The sequence below is a fragment of the Halichoerus grypus genome, chromosome 3 (assembly GCF_964656455.1).
Source record: "Halichoerus grypus chromosome 3, mHalGry1.hap1.1, whole genome shotgun sequence".
Classification (NCBI taxonomy): domain Eukaryota; kingdom Metazoa; phylum Chordata; class Mammalia; order Carnivora; family Phocidae; genus Halichoerus; species Halichoerus grypus.
In genome coordinates, this window is record NC_135714.1 from 95368972 (window position 1) to 95377886 (window position 8915).

General features: G+C 32.9%; 1 pseudogene; it reads right to left on the bottom strand.

The window, feature by feature from the left end:
- Nucleotides 1-1330: 1330 nt before the first annotated feature.
- On the bottom strand, nt 1331-1507 carry LOC118550889 (DNA-directed RNA polymerases I, II, and III subunit RPABC4 pseudogene; annotated as a pseudogene).
- Between the last annotated feature and the right edge of the window lie 7408 nt (nt 1508-8915).

Genomic DNA, 8915 nt, shown 5'->3' on the forward strand with positions numbered 1-8915 from the left:
AGGAATAGCATGGAGGACCATAGGGGAAGGGGGGGAAAACTGAAGGAGGGGAAATCAGAGAGGGAGACAAACCATGAGAGACTATGGACTCCCAGAAACAAACTGAGGGTTTCAGAGGGGAGAGGGTGGGGGGATGGGGTAGCTGGGTGATGGGTATTAGGGAGGGCACATATTGTGATGAGCACTGGATGTTATACACAACTAATGAATCATTGAACACTACATCAAAAACTGATGTACTATATGGTGGCTAACTGAACATAATAAAAAAAATCTGAACATCATAGTATTTCATATAGCATATAAAAATTTGAAGAACTTAGGAAACCATGATGGTAATATAGATATAGGTGTTTATAAAAAGTAGCAGAGATCATTTTTGAATTGGATAAATATTAGCTATTAATAAAGTTAGAATATGTCTAATCTTTAAAATGAATGTTAGGGAGGCCAACATGATGTCCCATTGTGAAGGAATCCTAGAACTGATGGAATATATTTTTGATCATTAATTCCATGTCCCTAAAATCAAGGCAAAAAAATTCAATATTTATCCAACAATTAAGTATAAATCAATTCCTAATCTTTTTATATCCTGAGAGCAGAGCTTTCAGCTTTGAAAGCATGAGCTTCATGAATGATTACACGTAGAAAATTGCATCTGCCTTAATAATCTGTTTAACACTTTACTTAAGGTTGATTTTACCTTACAGAACACAAACATTCAAGTTTCTTTCCTCTGCCAAAATTTTAAAAATTGTGAAAACTTATGCTGAAATACAGAAAGGCCTACACCAACGAATAAATGAACAACAGGACTCAAAATTATGTATGCATACATACATTAAGTATGTATACTTGATGATGTGGTGTACTCCACATCAAATAATACTAGAGCATTGACAAATAGTTGGTAATGTACAACAGTAGTTTTCAAGGAATTTACTTAATCAGTGAGTAAGCCTAGAAAGTCCTAGAAATCTGCTTTTTTTGGAAAGAGCCCCAGATGATTATAGGTTTTGATTAAAAGCTTGGTTTGGGGAAGCAATTTTAACTTTCATTTTACATTGCATATGAATCATAATATGTGATACATATGTATTGCATATGAAATAGAATTGTAAGTTATTTACTTGAACAAAAATAATTTCTTAACATAAAATGTGAATAGATAAGTAAACTATGGTTATAAAAATGAAATGAAATAAGATTATGTGAATGTAATTTTATTTATAAAGGAAAACATGCTAATCAAAGGCTACACAACAATGAGAAACATTAATGACAAATTTAAACATAAATTAAGATATTCCTCTGAATTCTAAATGTTTCATTGAGCATCAGAAACCAACAAAATTTTAGTATTTTTCGTGTATATTATTCTGTATTCACAGTCTCTGCATTTGATTGGATACTTGGATTTTATTTCATTTTCTTTATGACATTTTCCACAGATTAATACGACTGGCTGCTGCTTTTGGGATTGAACATCCTTCTCAGTGTCCATTGTTAGTCCCTATGCAGCAATGAGAAACTTCTTACTCCAGAGAACATTACTTACTTTCCCTTTGAAAGAAAAGTAGAGCATAAAAAATTTATGCAGAATCACAACTAGACTAGGATTTTATGCCCATTTTGCAATAAAAGACTCCCGTAACTTATAGGCATGATGCCATTACAACTTTTGATGTTCAGATCAAAGAGTAGAGTAGAACCATTTGTTTTCATAGTTGAAACAAAAAAAAATTAAGGGAAGAAAGTATATTAAGGGAAGAAAGTTATTTTGTCTTCCGTTCTCCTTGAGTGTGAATATCTTGGGGTAAGTAACTATATACTAGTCTTTTCTGTATTTTAAATACCTCTAATATTTTTGCCCCAAAAAACAAACAAAAAACCCAATATCACTGGTGACCACCAATGTTAGATGTCTTTGATTACTACAACAATATCAGATAAAATGACAAGTGAATTCTACAAAATAGAAGAGGCATTTTAGTAATTTTAAAAATGCATATTTATATATGCAGTGATAGACCTATTGGAGACAGGAAACCAGGAAACACATTTTTCTGTGAAAATAAAACATTCAGTTAGAAAAGTTTATTAAAGCATTTAGTTGACAGATTACTTCTATAACCTTTGTTCTGTTTGTGAGAAATATTTATACGGCTGTTTCTAAAATCTATAAACCAATAATCTTATACCCAATTAAAATAAGCAACACAGATTGGTTTTCATACACAATAGCATTTTTATGAACTCTCATTTCTTCATAGACCACTTAGCTGTAAATAATCCATGCAAATAGCAATTAGACCTTTCCTGGTTTATGCATATATGCATAATGGTTATTCAAGGAACATGGAAATGCTTCAAGCAATTTTCTATATAAAATATGTATATTTAAAACCATATGTTTGACAGTTTCAGTAAATGATTTTAAAATGAACTGCGAGAGAATTCAGCATGGTGATATTCTGTATGTATCTTTGTTGTGCAGAATCAGGTCAACCTCCACTTACCACAGCAAACAAGTTAAAAACCTGTTGAATTTTCTATTACTATCTTAACGTATTCTTAGTCTATTATAAAATTTTTAAAATTTTCTTTCTTAGTTACAGATAAGAGATGGAAAAAATAAAGATGTTCTGTTAACCATAGTGCAGTTATATAAATTAAAAAATTAGCATTGATATAATACTAATATCTAATGCAATGATCTTACTCAAATTTTGGCCTTTGTCCCATTGATGTCACTTACAGCAAAAGAAAAAAAAAATCTGGTCCTGGACTTAATCCAGGATTTTACCTTTTCTTTAATTATTTTTCTTTAATCTCTCTTAATCTGATGTTTCCTTAGCCTTTTTTTAATGCAATTGATAGTTTATAAGACATCTTTCAATTTATATTTGTCTGATGTTTTATCAGGATTAGTTTCAGATTAGGTATTTTTGGCAGAAATACCAAGGATGTAATGTTTTGTCCTTTTCTGAGCATGATTTCAGGGTGAGCATGATTTTTATTTATGCCATTACTGGTGATAACTTTTTTCATTTGTGTGTGACTTCTGCTCTGTTAATATTTTTCTATTGCTAATTAGTAACTCTTTGGGAAATACTGTGCTGAAAGTTAACCAAGATTGATTCTTTATTTTGGCCTTGCAAAGGGCATCAATATAAGTGTCTGAGAGGATGTTATGGCCATTATGCAGTTATTCACAAAGGCTTTAAGACTTGTGTTGGGTAGAGATGAAGAATAATGTAGAGAGGGATCTTCTGTAACAGGAGTGTGGGCAGAATGTAAGGACAGAGGCAGGTGAGTTGGACTATTTTTTGAAAGAAAATGAGTTTGCTTTCTTCTGTTGGTCTCTTTATTTTCTGGGAAGTAGAGGCAGTTTGACAAAAAGGGGGAGGAGTTGTTAGAGACTGGATGAGAGAAAGGGGCCATCCTGGGAATTTTGGAGAGCTTATCCACTAGGGAAAAATAGGTCTGCCTAACAGAAATAATACACCATTTGAGATGTATGAGGATCTCAGTTCACTTAGAATGAAAACAGTGAACATGCCTGTTTAGCTTTTTCTACAATCAGGTCCTTCTCCTTGGATGCTGTCAATGAACATGAAATGATCTGGTTTCAGTCAGAGTTAGAAATTTGACAATCAAGTAAAAGAAATGTGGAAAGGGGCAAGAGAATGATGAACAACTGTCTTTATGTTACATAAAGAGAAAAGGAAGAAATGATAGGTGTACTAACATTTATTTTATTTTTATTTTTTAAAGATTTTATTTATTTATTTGACAGAGAGAGACACAGCAAGAGAGAGAACATAAGCAGGGGGAGTGGGAGAGGGAGAAGCAGGCCTCCCGCTGAGCAGGGAGCTCGATGTAGGGCTGATCCCAGCACCCTGGGATCATGACCTGAGCTGAAGGCAGACGCTTAATGACTGAGCCACCCAGGCGCCCCAAGTGTACTAACATTTAATAGATGGTAGTGTCATTGACCCAAAGTAGTGGTAGAATAATTCTGGAGAAAGAATACAGAATACTGGAATAAATAATCTTGATAAGTGGAAGGAGATAGTATTTACGTGTTTTAAATCATGATACAGTAGTTGACAATATATACACACACGCACACACACACACACGTGTGAGTAGGATAGTGCAAATGAATTAGGAAGTGGCTAGTCTTATGACATTTTGATCTTTAGTAGAGGAAAAGTAATAAATAAATATCCTGGCAGTCTCTGGGGGGGAAAAAAGGAGGAAGGAGGAAACCAACCTCACCAAAAAAGCCTGCAGGTCTTGCAGTCAATAAAATGAAGAATACATATCCAACATTTCAGGGGAAGCACTATCATAAGGATAGAACCAAAACTATTATGCAGTTTTAATCTCATTTAATCATAGCTCTTACTCCATCTTTATAGAATATTTGTTAAAAGTTTTCAGGAAATATTCTTTGACTGGTGTCATTATTCTGAAAAACCAAAAGACAGTCCCCCTTGTGAAAGTTAGGGCAGCCTGTTCCCTAACCACTGCTCCTTCTCCCATTCCACATCAATTTAATATTAACCTACACTATTGCCACTACAATAAATACAAATATAAAAAAGAGATACTTAAAATAATACTAATAGTTAAGAAAACATATAAGTAAATAAAATGCTATTTTAATGACTTTTACTATGATGTCTGTTAAAGATTCAACTGTACTATTTAAAATATTTGAAGAGGGAATGGGAGAAGAAGAAATAATGCTTTTGTACTAATGCATCTTGGTTAAGATTATAACAGTTCATAAAAAGCAGAATGGAGCAGTAAATTATGGAATACTAGGCAGCAATGCAAAGGATAAACTACAGCTATACTCACAATGTGGATAAATGTCACAAACATTTGTAAGCAAGAGTAGACAAGTCATAAATATGCAGCCTGGTGAATTATTACAGAGTGATGTGGAAAGTTACTTCACTGATCAAAAAGTAGTAAGTAGAAAGGATAATAAAATTAATCACAAATTAAATCTATAATGAATAACACATCTTCCCAGTGAGATTGGCAAAGATATGGAAAGTTGAAGAGAAAGTTGGGGAAAGTAGGTAATTCAACACACTTTATTTGGGGATATATTTTGTTTTAATTGTGATAATGAGGACACTAGTCACTAGCTACCAATTCTTTAAATGCTCATTTAAGACTCAGCAATCACACTTCTGGAAATGTATTATATAGAAGTATTCTACATGTAAATTTTGTAATAGCAAAGCATAAAAATAACTTCATGACCATTAGTAGTGTGATAAATAAATTAGCACATATGCATGAAACATTAATTCTCTTAAGAAGATAGACATAAAATGTAGAATATATTGCACTTTATTGAATACATATGGCATATTTAGAGTGAATTTTGTGTTTACTCTTTGAACTTGTATTTGATGAATTACATATTTTGTTTTGTTGTTCAGTAGTTGATGGACAATTTAACTAGCCTTTCCTTTATGCCCAAAGAGAATGACATTGCATTTATTTTAAAAGCATTCATTTTTATCTGTCCTACTTTATTAGCATATTTATGTAGGTAATGCCTTTCTTTTGTAAGTTAAAAATTCATTGATTTCTCTAACAACTTCGTCCAAATTTCTGAGTTATATGTCTATTTCATTCATTTGCTTTTTTCATGTCAAATATTTATGTGAATTTTTTCTAGCCCAGTTTAATTATATTGCATAAATTTAAATATACATAATCATATATTAAAAATTGAATATTTTGAGTAAAACTAAGCAATTTGTTATAATTTCAAGGAGTTAAAATTACCCATTTACTTTAAAACCTATGCAATATTGTTCTAATTATTTTTATTCTTCTTAACTTTTTAATTTATTTTTTTCCATTTAATCCCTATCCTCTATTTCCCCCATCGCTCCCCCCCTCCTCTCTGGTAGCCATCAATTTTCTCTCTGTAATTGACTGTCTGTTTCTTGTTTTGTTTCTATCTCTTTTTTTTCTTTGCTTTTTTTTTGTTGTTGTTTTTCCTCTTTTCCTTTGTCTCCTTTTTTTCTTTGCTCATTAAAACATTAAAAATATTAAATTTCTTAAATTCCACATATGAGTGAGATCATATATTTATCTTTCTCTAATTTATTTCCCTTAGCATACTCTCTAGCTTTATCCATGTTGTTGCAAATGGCAAGATTCCATTCATTTTTATGGCTGAATAATATTCCATTTTATATATTTATATATGTGTATATACATATACCACTTCATCTTTATCCATTCATCTACCGATGGACACTTGACTGGCCTCCATAGCTTGGCTATTATAACTAATGCAGCAATAACCATAGAGGTGCGTATACCCCTTTGAATTAGTGTTTTTGTATTTTGGAGGTAAATACCCAGTAGTGTGCTTACTGGACCTTACGGTAGTTCTATTTTTAATTTTTTGAGGAAGTTCCATATCATTTTCCAGAGTGGCTGCAGTGGTTTGCATTCCCACCAACAGTGCAAAAAAGTCTCTTTTTCTCCACATCCTTGCCAACACTTGTTTCTTGTGTTTTTGATTTTAGCCGTTCTGACAGATGTGAAGTAATATCTCACTGTGGTTTTGATTTGTATTTCCCTGATGATGAGTGATGCTTAGCATCTTTTCATGTGTCTGTTGGCCATCTGTATGTCTTCTTTGGAGAAATGTCTGTTCATGTCTTCTTCCCATTTTTTAACTGGATTATTTGGATAATAGCCCTTCATTGAATAGGTCATTTGCAAGTATGTCGAGGTATGTTCCCTCTAGACCTTTTAGTTTTGTTAATTGTTTCCTTCACTGTGCAGAAACTTTTTATTTTGATGTAGTCCCAATAGTTTATTTTTGCTTTTATTTCCCTTACTGCAGGAAACACATCTAGGAAAATGTTGCTACAGTCAATGTCAAGGAGATTATTGACTTGCTCTTCTAGAATTTTTATGGTTTCAGTTATCACATTTAGGTCTTTAATCCTTTTTGAATTTATTTTTTGTGAATGGTCAAAAAAGTGGTCCAGGTTAATTCTTTTGCATGTAGCTGACCAGTTTTGCCAACACAATTTGTTGAAGAGACTTTTTCCCATTGGGTATTCTTTCCTCCTTTGTCAAAGATTAATTGACCATATAATTGTGTGTTTATTTCTGGGTTTTTTGTTTTTAAGATTTATTTATTTATTTGAGGAGGGGGGCATGAGTGGAGGAGAGACAGAGGGAGAGAGAATCCTCAAACAGACTCCCCACTGAGTGTGGGAGTCCAACACAGGGCTCAATCCCAGGACCCCGAGATCATGAACTGAGCCAAAATCAAGAGTCAGATGCTCAACGGACTGAGTCACCCAGGTACCCAACTGGGTTTTCTGTTCTAATCCATTGATCTACGTATCTATTTTTATGCCAGTACCATACTATTTTAATTACTACTGCTTTGAGTATAACTTGAAATCTGGGATCGTGATACCTCCAGTTTTGTTTTTCTTTTTCAAGACTGCTTTGGCTACTTCAGGTCTTTTGTGGTTCCATACAAATCTTAGGGTTGCTTGTTCTAGAGTTGTGAAAAATTCTGTTGGTATTTTGATAGGGCTTGCATTAAACATGTAGATTGCTTTGGGTAGTATAGACGTTTTGATATTTGTTCTTTCAACCCATGACCATGGAATGTCTTTCCATGTCTTTGCACCATCTTGTATTTCTTTCATCAGTGTTTTATAATTTTCAAAGTACAGGTCTTTCACTTCTTTGGCTAAATTTATTTCTAGATATTTTATTGTTTGGGGTGCAATTGTAAATGGGATTGTCTTTTTAATTTCACTTTCTGCTACTTCATTATTAGTATAGAGGAATACGACAGATTTTTTTAATGGATTTCTGTACATTAATTTTGTATCTTGTGACTTTACTGAATTCATTTATCGGTTCTAGTATTTTTCTGGAGGTTTTCTATATATATGTGTCATCTACAAATAGAGACACTTTTACTTCTTTTACTTTTTCCTTACTCATTTGGATGCCTTTTATTTCTTTTTGTCATCTAATTGCTGTGGGTAGGATTTCCAGTACTATGCTGAATAAAAATGGTGGGAGTGGAAATCCTTATCTTGTTCCTGATCTTAGGGGAAAAGCTCTCAGTTTTTCACCATTGAGTTGATGTTGGCTGTGGGTTTTCATAAAAGGCCTTTATTATGTTGACGTATGTTCCCTCTAGACCTACTTTGCAGAGGGTTTTTATGATGAATGGATGTTGCACTTTGTCAAATGCTTTTTCTGCATCTATTGAATGGTGGTATGGTTTTTATTCTTTCTTATTGATGTGATGTATATGTTGGTTGTTTTGTGAATATTGAACTACCACCCTTGCACCCTAGGAATAAATCCCACTTGATCGTGGTGTATGATTTTTTCAGTATATTGTTTGATTCTATTTGCTAATGTTCTGTTGAGAACTGTTTCATGCATATTCATGAGAGATATTGGCCTGTAGTTCTCTTTTTTTTGTGGTATCTTTATCTGGTTTTGACCTCAGGGTGATACTGGCTTAATAGAATGAAATCAGAAGTCTTCCTTCCTGCTGTATTTTTTGGAACAGTTCGAGAAGAGTAAGTATGAACTCTTCTCTTAATGTTTGGTAGAATTTACCTGGTCCTGGACTTCTGTTTTTTGGGAGTTTTTTGATTACTGATTCAATTTCATTGCTGGTAATTGATCTGTTCAAATTTTCTATTTTTTTCCTGCTTTAGTTTTGGTAGGTTATATGTTTCTAGGAATTCATCCATTTCTTCTAAGTTGTCCAATTTGTTGGCATACAGGTTGTCATAATATTCTGTTACAATCATTTGTATTTCTGTGGTGTTGTTTGTTATTTCTCCTCTTTCATTAGTGATTTTGTT